This window comes from Magnolia sinica, chromosome 12 (assembly GCF_029962835.1).
Source record: "Magnolia sinica isolate HGM2019 chromosome 12, MsV1, whole genome shotgun sequence".
NCBI classification, from domain to species: Eukaryota; Viridiplantae; Streptophyta; class Magnoliopsida; order Magnoliales; family Magnoliaceae; genus Magnolia; species Magnolia sinica.
The window spans coordinates 41,175,361-41,187,360 of NC_080584.1; the positions used below are offsets into that span (position 1 = coordinate 41,175,361).

At 38.2% G+C, this 12,000-nt stretch overlaps 1 long non-coding RNA gene across 12 annotated transcripts; it reads left to right on the forward strand.

The window, feature by feature from the left end:
* The first annotated feature begins 921 nt into the window (after window positions 1-921).
* LOC131221268 (uncharacterized) lies at window positions 922-8,901 on the forward strand. Of its 12 annotated transcripts, none has more exons than XR_009159158.1 (9): window positions 922-1,789; window positions 5,231-5,337; window positions 6,739-6,826; window positions 7,082-7,223; window positions 7,307-7,367; window positions 7,475-7,635; window positions 8,026-8,124; window positions 8,251-8,358; window positions 8,765-8,901. It is a non-coding gene; the product is annotated as an uncharacterized LOC131221268 (long non-coding RNA). The 12 variants fall into 12 exon arrangements; XR_009159157.1 differs by lacking the exon at window positions 922-1,789 and adding an exon at window positions 3,724-4,040; XR_009159154.1 differs by lacking the exon at window positions 922-1,789 and adding an exon at window positions 3,724-4,036.
* Window positions 8,902-12,000: the final 3,099 nt, after the last annotated feature.

Sequence of the window (12,000 nt, forward strand, 5' to 3'; positions counted from 1 at the left end):
ACCAATCTAACTTTGATACTGTCACCTTGCTACATAAACTTTTTATACAAATGGTGGCACTCTTCTTAAGCAATAGCTTGTTTTTTGAATTAGGGTAATTTTCTTTTTTCAGTTAAATTATTTTTTTCCGGGCCCTTTTGTGCTCATAATGCCCGTGAAACTATCATCACAACTACGATCACCCATCCATGATCATATGGCATCTTCAACAATTGCTCCTACTATAACTCATCCCTAAGCAATTTGATCTTTGTATTGTCTTTGCTTGTCTGAGATAAATTGAGAGAAGAAATAACACTGTTGGAGCCTTTAACATTTCTGGAGTGTTTTCAAATGCTATAGTTTACATAGAGCATTACTCTCAAGATAGCTTAAAGAGTATCTTACTTTTGAAACTATGGAACTCGAATGGAGTTTTGGTTATTTCACATCGTAATGTTGTTATTTTTATTATTCAATTAACCATAAGGATGTCTAGTTCCAAAAGGTTACTTTTTCTATACTCTGGAAGTTTCTCTATTAGAAGTCCGTAAGCAAAAGGCATTCCATTCATTTTGTTCGTGAATCTTTATCCTAAGTGTTGAGAGAGTATCTTTACTTTTGAAACTATGGAACTCGAATGGAGTTTTGGTTATTTCACATCGTAAATGTTGTTATTTTTATTATTCAATTAACCATAAGGATGTCTAGTTCCAAAAGGTTGCTTTTTTTGTACTCCTTTGGAAGTTTCTCTATTAGAAGTCCTTAAGCAAAACGCATTCCATTCATTTTTGTTCGTGTATCTTTATCCTATCAAGTGTTGAGAGTAATCTACGAAAGAATTGTTGTATTTGAAATTCCACTAACAAACACCCCGTTTGTGGGATATGGTCAAGTAGGCATGAAAATATTAAAATGCATACCTGACCACTTGTGTTGGACTTGCATACACATTTCAGGCTCTGTGGTATGACGGTGCTTCCTTTATCGTAGCGATTGACCTAGTTAGAATATCTTTAAACATCAGAAGAAGGTTTTATCATATATGGTCAATCTTCCATTTCCCAACCCTCTTAAAAAAACTTGTTTTGGGCGATCCTTTAATAGAAAAAGTTTGATCATTGATATAGATTGTTTGGGCGATCCTTTAATAGAAAATTTCTACCTAGGGACGTCGCTCCTCCTATTGCTATTAAGTAATTGCTCCCATTTCTTTCTTTCTAGACATTTAGGCTTCCTATTGTTTGAAAATAATTGCTTGTCTATGCTCCCTTCTATCTCTTGCTTGTCTTATTAGGAGCATGACTATGATCCCAGTACAAGATTTGGAGAATGCCTTCATTTATTGGGCTTGTTTTGCTAGTTAAAAAGTATTTTGACACTCATTTGATGGCGTCAAAGTGTTTCAGCTTAAATACCATATGTTGCGTTCTAAGCCTTTGTTAAATGTCTTGGGAGACTACCTGGTTGATTCTTTTGTGTGGTAAGAATTATGTGAATTTGCATATTACACGACGTGTATCATTTGTTTTAATGGCATACGATAACTATCCATAGTGATAGAAAGAAATTGAGTAAGAAATACTAGTTATACATGCAAGGTTTGTGATTTAATGGATGAATAATGTATAAAACATTGTGCTATTGTGGATATGGGTGCCTCCCTTACAATGCTTGGTTTTATGTATTTACCATTATATGCCATCTCTTCGTATGCATTCTTTTGTTTTTGCACTAGTATTTGCGATTGCTGGAAAGGCCTCTTGATCTAACTTGCAAACATGGTGTCATCGACCAAGGGACTTCAACTGTAAGTGAATGCACTCATGGATTTTTATTTATTTATTTATTTAATTTTTTTCATTTTTAATGCTTGGGTTTGAACTTCAAAGCCAATGCTCTTTGCTAGTAGCCTCATTATGTCAATTGTGTTTTACTATGTTTACTTTTGAGGTTTGTAGCAATTTCTCACCATCACTTGTGAAGACTTGTCATTCATATCCATGTGTTGTTCGATAGTTTCTATTTATTTGTTATTATGAATAATTAGACTTCATTAAAGAAGAGGAATCAATTTAGAGAGTATGAAGAAACCCGCAACCAATAGAGGGCAATATGCCCCTTCTTGGCAAGCAAAAAGTCTATGCCATCTAGATGTTATTTACCAAGCATGTTGTCTCTTTAGTTCATAAAGATAACCCCAAATAAAATGTTTCTAGTTCTCTCCACAAAAGCCAAGTGAAGTATGTAAAAAAGTAGCTACATGTTTTTCAAAACATCCATGAGGCAAGATAAGTTTTTTGGAATGAGCATAAGGCAAGAGCAAAGAGCAATGGCTTCTACTTATGCAAATGAAACACATCAGCTAGACTGGAGAAAGTGGTTATGGTTACATGATTTGATCATTTCCCTCAAATTGGGACCCGAGGTTTGTAAAGCCCATGTGTGTCTTACTGTTAGGATATTCTAACAGATACCATAAGAGATACCTAAACTTGATTGGATTTGGTTCTAGGTATTCAAAACTAGACTTGAACCCGGAAAGAACCCATCTGGGTTAGCTACGCCTAGGTATGGGGGTACTAGGAAACACGAACTCAACCTGATAACAACCCTTTCAACAAAGTTCTTTAAGAGTTATGTGAAGCCCACTCATGTATAAGGCACGATGTCTATAAGGCATTGGATGTATAGACTAGTCGAATACGTAAGTTGTCCATCAAATAGGTAAGTTGATGGGACCATTAAGTACTAGTGGAATAAAGTTGTCGATCAAATAGGTAAGTTGATGGGCTCATTAAGTAGGTCATGGTTGCATGCTGAGCAATAATTTTATAAAGATGCTCACCAAGTAGTCCAAAAGGCATTGAAACCTCTCCAAAAGAACCATGTTGCCAAGATCTTGCACTCATTGATGAGTTGGAACAATTTTGCAGCCATGAGAGACAACGACCCTGAGATAATAATAGACCCATTAAGAAAACTAAAAAAATGCAAAATGTATATAACGAAAAACAACATAACAAAATAGTAGTAACCGAAACATAGTAGCCACCTATATATATATACCCGCCTGTAGATGTTGCCCTTCTTAAAGAGTGGTGAAACTGGAAGCAATTTCTAAAACTATGAAAGAAGTAGAGTGAAAGTCATAGCGAGCAAAAGGTGGTATATGCAGAACATTTGGCCCAACCAATTAATAATCTATGTGGGCAGGTAGGGTTTTAACAATCAAAACATCAATTTGCTTTATTGTTTTTGATATTTTGAAATAGGTTTAAACATTCTTGAGCCCTCCAGATTAGTAAATTGAGACAACAATAGTCATCTAGTAAAATAGGGAGTGCAAATGGTTGGGTTAGGTTGGGTTGAGGGGTGCCCTGTACCCGACCCATTTAAGAATACAGCTATTGTTTTAGACCTAGACACAAAAAAAATAAAAATAAAAATAAAATAAAATAAAATCGGGTTTAGTCTAAGTCATGTTAAAATTGAAAGCAGCCGACCCATTAATACAATGAATTAATACTGGCCCCCTGACCCAAATTTGACCTGTTTATCAAACGGGTCACACTAGGGCTCGTAGGGTTGTCAATGGGTATCCAAAGCTAGGGGTACTCGATGGATCTGACCCACGAATATGACCTGATGTTAACAAGATTAAGGCCAATAAATTGGACCCATTTAAAATTCAGGTTATGTTACCATAAAACAAGACAGGTATGTTACCATAAAATAAGACAGGTATGAGAAGAACATCCAAAACAAGTTGCTTGAGATATGTGACAATGCCATATGGCTTAGGAGATGTTTTTTTTTTTCCCCCTAAATATTAAATGTGTTTGGTTCCTACAGTTCCATACATGGTCAATTGTGTAGGATCTCATGAGTTCCTGAGTCCTTTTGGGTCCGGGTCTAGCTCTTGAAGACTCAGACCCGTAATTGATTATAAATATGGAATTTGATAGTTGATTTTGCCCCTTTCTATTTCTCTCAATCTTGTTACAGGTCCAAGTAGTTGCATAGGATCGACTTATGTGTCACTGATTGGGTTCTGGTTGGTATTCGCTCTATTCTCGATTTCCCCACCAAAATCATCTTTTTTTTTCCCAATCAACTTCCAAGTCCTCTTAGGAATCTAATCCCCAAAAAATTTGGGAAAAATGAATTTTTAGCATTTTTTCTGTTATTTTTTCATAAAGGGCATTGTTCTCTCAATATTGTTGATATACACACACACACACACACATATATATATATGTAGTGTGTATATATATATGTATGTATGTATGTATATATATGTATGTATGTATAGGAAAAGGTACTATGCGCTCGACCTCATGATAAGCCTCACGGCTTCAGCTGTGGGCCCCACCGTGATGCGTGTCGACCATCAACACCATGCATTTGATGGGTCCCCTCTAAATTATGGGATATCCCAAAAATTAGCCGTATACGGAACTCAGGTGGGCCATACCATCTAAAATCATGTGAAGACATGCCAAAAATATATAAAAGCACTTGGTGGGGCCCACCTGAGTTTTGAATGCTGCTAAAACTTGGTTTGAACCCTCATCCAAGTGGGACACACATAATGGATGGGCAGGATTTGCAAACTACATCTCGGTGGACCTAAAAAATTATTATGAATGTTTTAATGGTGCACGGCCCCTCCCCACTTCCGTATGTGGTGTGGCCCACACAAGTCACGGATTGACTTGATTTTTGAGACCTATGCCCACGATGGAATGGTGCATCTGACTGATGGGGTAGATGTTCAAAACACATCACACACGGCTCAAAAACCTCATGGGACGGTCATCGGCTGATATATTTTATATATATATATATATATATATATATATATATATATATATATATATATCTACAGAGAGAGAGAGAGAGAGAGAGAGAGAGAGAGAGAGAGAGAGAGAGAGTCACACTTCTTGAAGAGTATGCATTCTTTTCGGCTAAGGCTTGTGCATGGGAGCATCATTCTGGATTGGGAACTAGGATGTGAGAATCCCATTCTAGAGAAACATGTTAAACAACTCTAAAGATAAATTTCATGTTCACAAATTTAGGTAGATCTTGAAGTCTATCAGTGCACAAATTCAACTTTCGAGCACTAAATGTCAAGTGTACACATTTGTTAACATCGTATCTATTTGCTTCATTTTTATTTTCACCTGATAATCTTTTGGCTTCATCTACAATTTCTATCTTTTTTTAGGTTCTTGTCTACATTTAGGTTTAATAATGTTGAAGAACAACCCAACATACCTTGTCCAAAGAAGCATATTCCAATTACTAAAATAGAGCAACGCAAAGAGGGGCAATGATTTGGAAGCTTATGTGGTATTTTACTATCTCACTCATATTTTTGTCATCCTAGTTGTAAATGTACTTGGGGCAAGTAGCATCATATCATGTTGTGGCTTTCTTTTCACTGGAACTTGTAATTTAGTACTTATAACTTCAGAAATTTTAGGGGAGAACTTCAAGAGTAGAGATTTTTCTTTTGGGTTCCTTAACTGTTATTCTCCTGATTTCTAGAGTTCCCATACTACGGTCTATGTAAATGACCTGGATCCTAGATTGAACTGTTAACAATTCAGGTTCTTGATGCATTTATGGATCCTAGATTTCTCTATGTAAAAATTCCATATTGTAAAACAACATTCCTAGCTAATTATCTAATTTTGGTTTCTGGAGCATTCATCTATGTGAAAGTGTCTACAACTTCACATAGCATATCAAATCTTGTCATTTCTCAATTTAGTTCTAAAAATTCAGTTTCTCTCATTTAAGTATGCTCAGTTTGAAAATAACTCTATTCGTTGAAAGATGTAACTTGTCTTTTGCATTCGTTTTGGCACAGGTCCTCGATGCCTGCCATGTGCTCTTACATTACTCATCTGCACAAAGATTGGACTGCTCTTACCACCCATTTATGGCAAGTTTCGCCTGTTGAATGTGGATGGATGTTTGTATTTTGAGTTAACTATACCTTTTCAGGCCACTGACCGGATGGCCACCCATTCAGATTGCCTTGCAATTTGGGTATAGGCAGTCCACCTGGTGGCCACAAAGCAATTTTCTTGATCATTGTACACATGTACCACACGTACAAGAAAGGCTTTTCACTTGGCACCCGATGAAACTCAATGGTGTCTATCTTTGTTGCATTCTACCTTTGTCTAATTTTATTTTTGTTGATGTTTTTATTGTGGGTTTTGCCTCTTGTTGGGCTGGTAATGATGAGATGGGCTTATGGTTTTACGTTGTGGAAACCATTGTTGCTAAGTTACAGTCTGAAAATCAGATTAGTTGAGCAGTCCTAGCCCCTGTTTCGTTGATGCTTGTTTGTAAAACCATTGGAATTCCTGGTTCTTTAAGTTTCCCACATTGTCTAAATATTACTTTAGCATTAAAATGTTATTTTTCTATTTGTAGGAATTTATCCTACCTTTAGCATTATGTTGTTTATCCTACCTTTTCACAGTCAGAATTGTCTAATCAACACTCTTCATTTTCGTGAAAATTTTCTCAACAGGTCCTACTGACTCTACCAGTAATCTTATGTAAAAACTTATGAATTAGATCATATCAGTAGTTATCGTGTCAATCCTTTGAGATTCCATTAGCATGAATGATTTTGCATTGTGCAGCTTGCTTCTTTCTGCATACTGAGCAAAAATTCATTGTGTGAAGAGATAGGGCCTTCTAATTCTAACTGGTTGTGATGCTTGTGTATAGGTCTGCACCGTGAGAGTAGAGAAGCGCCTGAATGAGATAGTAAATAGGTTGAACAAGACAAAAGTCGAAAGGAAGCCTGACTTGAAAGGTTTGATGGTCTATCCTAGATTTCATGTCCGAAGATCATATAAAGATTGTCTCTTGATTCTTGACCTTCCAGTTGATGATGCTTGCATTTCTGAGTCCATCCTGAAAATTTTAGTCTGTTATGTTTTGAAGGGTGTAAACCTTTTTGTTGGCTTTCTTTCATAGTCATGTCAGGAAGGCTGTAAATTGCTAAACAGACTTGTTTACTTCTGAAATATTTCATGTGGTATTTCCTTCGACCATTCCATTTCTGAAGTTCACTGGGACTGAATAGACCTCTTCTAAGTTCTCAACTTATGGCTTCTGCAAGCTTCCTGGAATATGTCCTGTACTCTATATGGTGTTATAAGCCACTCATGTTATGTGCTGGTTATGCAGCTGAGCGGGAAGCAGTGAATGTAAATCCCTCTCCATCTCTGCTTATTTGCTGTTTTCCTTTTGCATCTTTGAGTTTTCTATTGAAATTCTAGATTTCCTGCAGTACAAGGATATCGAAGAGGAATTCCTACAAAGGGTTACGGAGAATACCCGTCGATATCTGGGTATTTTCTTTCTACATGCAGTTCTTGTCAATTTTGGTTTCAAAGAAAGTTTCATGCCCTTGGAAAGTTGTTCATTGTAAATAACACCTTCAGAAATGTGATTTCAGTGAAGATCTTATCGAAAAGTTCTAAATCTGAGGAACCTTGTATTGCTACAGCTGAGGTTTTGGCAAGATCAACGGCATGGCTTGAAAGAGGCCTTTCTTGTGTTTGTGCTCAAAGAGGAGAGAATGATGCCCATTCATAGTTTGAACTAACCCCTTTGCAGGTAATTTCCAATTTTTACGCAACTATTTATTGGAAATAATATCAGCAATGAATAATTAATTGCTGATTTTAACATTGTAAATAACAGTCGATGAATTTATTGATCATATAGTTTTATTGCTGGAGAAATTCTTGTGTTTGTTTCCATGCACCTTAGAGTACTGAGCTTGTTTACCAGGAGCTTGATCTTATCATGTGATGCGGCTTTCTGCTTCATATTACCCTGGAACAGATGGCCTACTTTCTCAATATCTTTTGTTTCCTTCAATCATGGAAGTGATTAGATTTGAATTCAGTAGGAGTTGAAAATAAATTCTATCCCTTTACGTTATAACCTCGAAATTTTTTATGTTTCTAATTCTTCTGTTTTGTCTTCCAATTTTGCTTGTAGAGGCCACAGCTGGTGAAGGGGAATATGCAGCTTTTTTCTGTGGATCAGCAGCTTAGTCAAGCTCTTGAAGTACATGCTGCATCATTTGCTTCACTAAAGGTGTGGGCCTTTCCTTCATTTTGTTTATCATCTTGCATACCAACATATCCTACCCATATATTGTTCAGTTTGCTGTTGTTTGACTTGGTTTGATACTTTTTTTGATGATCTTCATGGCTTAAACAGGTTGCTGGAAATGAAAACCCTTCCATTCTTATTGCCTTGCCTCAAAGACCACCAATTCAGGACAGATTACATCAAAGTTACATGTGATTGAACTTGGTGCTCAGCCAGGTTTGCTCCTTGTATTGATCGCATCTATATATTTTATGCCATTGCCTGTCTTTCTCTTTTAAAACTACAAATGGCACAGATGGTTTTCTATTCTATGTTATTGATATTGGCTATCTTTTGCCTTTTAATGCTCCTGTGTCTTTTAAAACTACAAATGGCACAGATGGTTTTCTATTCTATGTTATTGATATTGGTTATCTTTTTCCTTTTAATGCTCCTGTGTCAAGGGCAGCCATCAATTTTATTAATGGAGGCAAATAAATGCAATTGTGTTGGCATCTAGATAATTGCTGTTAACTATGCAGCTTGGAGTTTACATTTCAAATCTTATGCGTTCTTTGAGTTGTTTGGACACAGCCTTCTAGTCATTGATGTTGTGTACTAATCCTTTTGAATTCTTTACCAGGTAAACCTGGTTTCACAAAGAAACAAGCAGATCTTTTCTTCCCTCCAGATTTTGCTGATGACTTCCTAGTGGCAATGCAGGTACTCATGTGTACCCATAACATTTGGACCATGTTCAGTAGCATCAATACTAAACCATACTTTGCATTAGGCAACAAACAGGCCAGATTGGCCTGTGGGTTCAAGACCTAACCTGAATGGGTTGGACTTCAGCCTAATATAGACCCACTCACAGGCGTAGCCCTAATTTAACATGGGTGGCCTTAAGCGTAGGTTGGGTCAGTCTATAGTTTAGCTAACTCAACCTGCTTTTGAGGTGGGTTTCGACTAAACTAATTGGATAATGGGTCAGGTTCAAGCTAGAGATATGTCCGTTTAAGTAAATGGGTCAGGTTCAAGCTAGAGATATGTCCGTTTAAGTAAATGGGTCAGGCTTGTGTTGAACCTTACCTGCTTGCACAGGTTAGGTGATTAATGGGTTGAGCTATGACTCGAGTTTAGTCAACCCAAAAAAAAAATATCTAGACTTGAATTCATTAAAATTGGGTCAGGTACATGGGTCGAGTACATATGGTACCTATGGCTTCGGGTACCCATTGACATTCCTAGTGACCTTAATGCGACCTGAAACTCATTAAAATTCGGTTGGGTACATGGGTCGAGTTCATATGGTACCTATGGCTTCGGGTACCCATTGACATTCCTAGTGACCTTAATGCGATCCGTGTGATAAATGGGTTAGATTTGGATAAGGGGGCCAATATCGACCCATTAAATTAATGGGTTGGTTGATTTTGATTTCAGCATGACCTAAAGTGGTCCCGAATTTTAATGGGTTGGGTCTTAAGTCCAAAACTCTAACTAGATTCTTACTAAATTCTTAAATGGATCAGGTACGAGGCGCCCCTAGAACCAACTTGACCCAACCCAACCTATCTCAATACTGTGCATTTCATGGGTCCACTTTAGGTTATGGGATATATAAAAAAATCAGCCGTATAAAGGAACTTAGGTGGGCCATACCATCTAAAACCATGTGAAGACATGCTTAAAACATATAAAAGCACTTTGTGGGGCCCACCTGAGTTTTCAATGCGGCTGACGCTTGGTCTAACCCCTCATCCAAGTGGGACACATACAATAGATGGGCTAGATTTGTGAACCACATCTAGCCCATGAAATGCAAATCAAGGGAGAAAACTGTTTTCATTTTTCATGGCCCACCAATGTTTTAGATCAAAGTAAATATTGGGCCCCTGGGGTTTCATGTAGTGTTGCTTCAAGTGGACCGTTCAGATTGTGGAGTCACATCACGTATGATGAGTTCTCAAAAATGTTCACAAGAGTTCCGTGAGAACTAGTGCGCAGCGGAGCATTCGGCATATAGAGTCATGCTCACCTGCACACGTACACACCTTTGCACACGTATCATGGGTGTCTAATCCGAACTGTCCAAGTGATGCAGAATCCCATTAATCCCCAAGGGTAGAATTGTCACCGTGATCTAAAATTCTGGTGGGCCATAGCAAAGAGAAATGCAAATCAAGGGAGAAAACTGTTTTCATTTTGCATTGCTTACCAGAGTCTTGGATCAAAGTAAAATTTGGGCCCAGGGGGTTTCATGAGGTGTTGCTTCACATGGACCGTTCCGATTTTGGAGTCACATCACGTACGTTGATGAGTTCTTAAAAAAGTTCGCACAAGTTCCGTGCGAAATGGTGCACAGCTGAGCATTCGGCATATAGAGTCATGTTCGCCTGCGCACCGACGCACTTGTGCACCTTTGTACACATGTCATGGGCATCTAATCCAAATGGTCCATGTGACGTGGAATCCCATGACCCCTAAGGAAAAAATTTCACCCTGATCTAAAATTCTAGTGGGCCATAACAAAGAGAATGGAAATTAGGGGAGGAAACTGTTTTCATTTTTCATGGCCCACCAAAGTTTTGGATCAAAGTAAAAATTGGGCCCAAGGGGTTTTATGAGTCATTGCTTCACGAGGACTGTTCAGATTCTGGAGTCACACCACGTATGATGTTTTCTCAAAAAAGTTCGTACGAGTTCTGTCAGAATTGGTGCGGAGCTGAGCATTTGGGCATATTTAGTCATGCTCACCTACGCACGAGCGCACCTTTAAACACGTGTCATGGGCGTCTAATCCAAACAGACCATGTGATGCGGAATCCCACGAATCCCAAGTGAAAATTTTTCACCTTGATCTAAAATTCTGGTGGGCCATAGCAAAGAGAAATGCAAATTAGGGGAGGAAACTATTTTCATTTTTCATGGCCCACCAAAGTTTTGAATCAAAGTAAAAATTGGGCCCAGGGGGGTTTTATGAGTCGCTACTTCACGAGGACCGTTTAGATTCTAAAGTCACATCACGTATGATGTTTTCTAAAAAAAGATTACAAGAGTTCCGTGCCAACTAGTGCGCAGTTGAGTATTCGGTATATTGAGTCATGCTCACCTACGTACGAGCGCACCTTTACACACATGTCATGGTGATGGGGACATCTCGCGCATACGTGCACGCACGCTGCCTCACCTATGCACATATGCACGGAGTAGGAGGGCCCCACCATCGATCTGTCTCGATAACGACGTCCAGGGAAGGCCACTTACCTAGAAGATGAAGATTATGCCCGATAATCAAGAAAAGCCCATCATGGGATCTCATGATCGTGCCCCACTCGTCAGATTGACTTCATATTTTAGGTTTTGCTTATTATTATTATTTAGAACATTGCGAATGCTTTAGAAGTAATAGGTTGCACACATGGTGTGAGTTTTGGGGTGGTATATGATTTTTCCTATAAATATGTAGTTCTTTTAATTAATTGAAGTTAATAAAAAATTCTTGCTTTATTTTTCTGCTCTTTTATTGCAAAAAGGCACATCAATCCCGATTCACCCTCATCCTCCATCATCTTTTTTTCCATCTTTCCCCACCATCCATACTCGTCCCAGATTTCTTCATATAAGAGTTTCTAGATTTCGCCCACACTGAGTACCATACATCGGCATTGGAAGTTTTGGAGACCATCCTGGCCGACCATGGCCAAGGTGGCCTTTTTTTTGAATAGTGGCACACACGTGCGGTCGAGATCACATGCACGTCCGTCTGACCATATCATCTTTTGGCTCAGGTTTTTATTCTCTTTTATCCTCTCATGGCCGTTTTTCATGAATCCTAATCATGCTCACCTACGTACGAGCGCACCTTTACACACA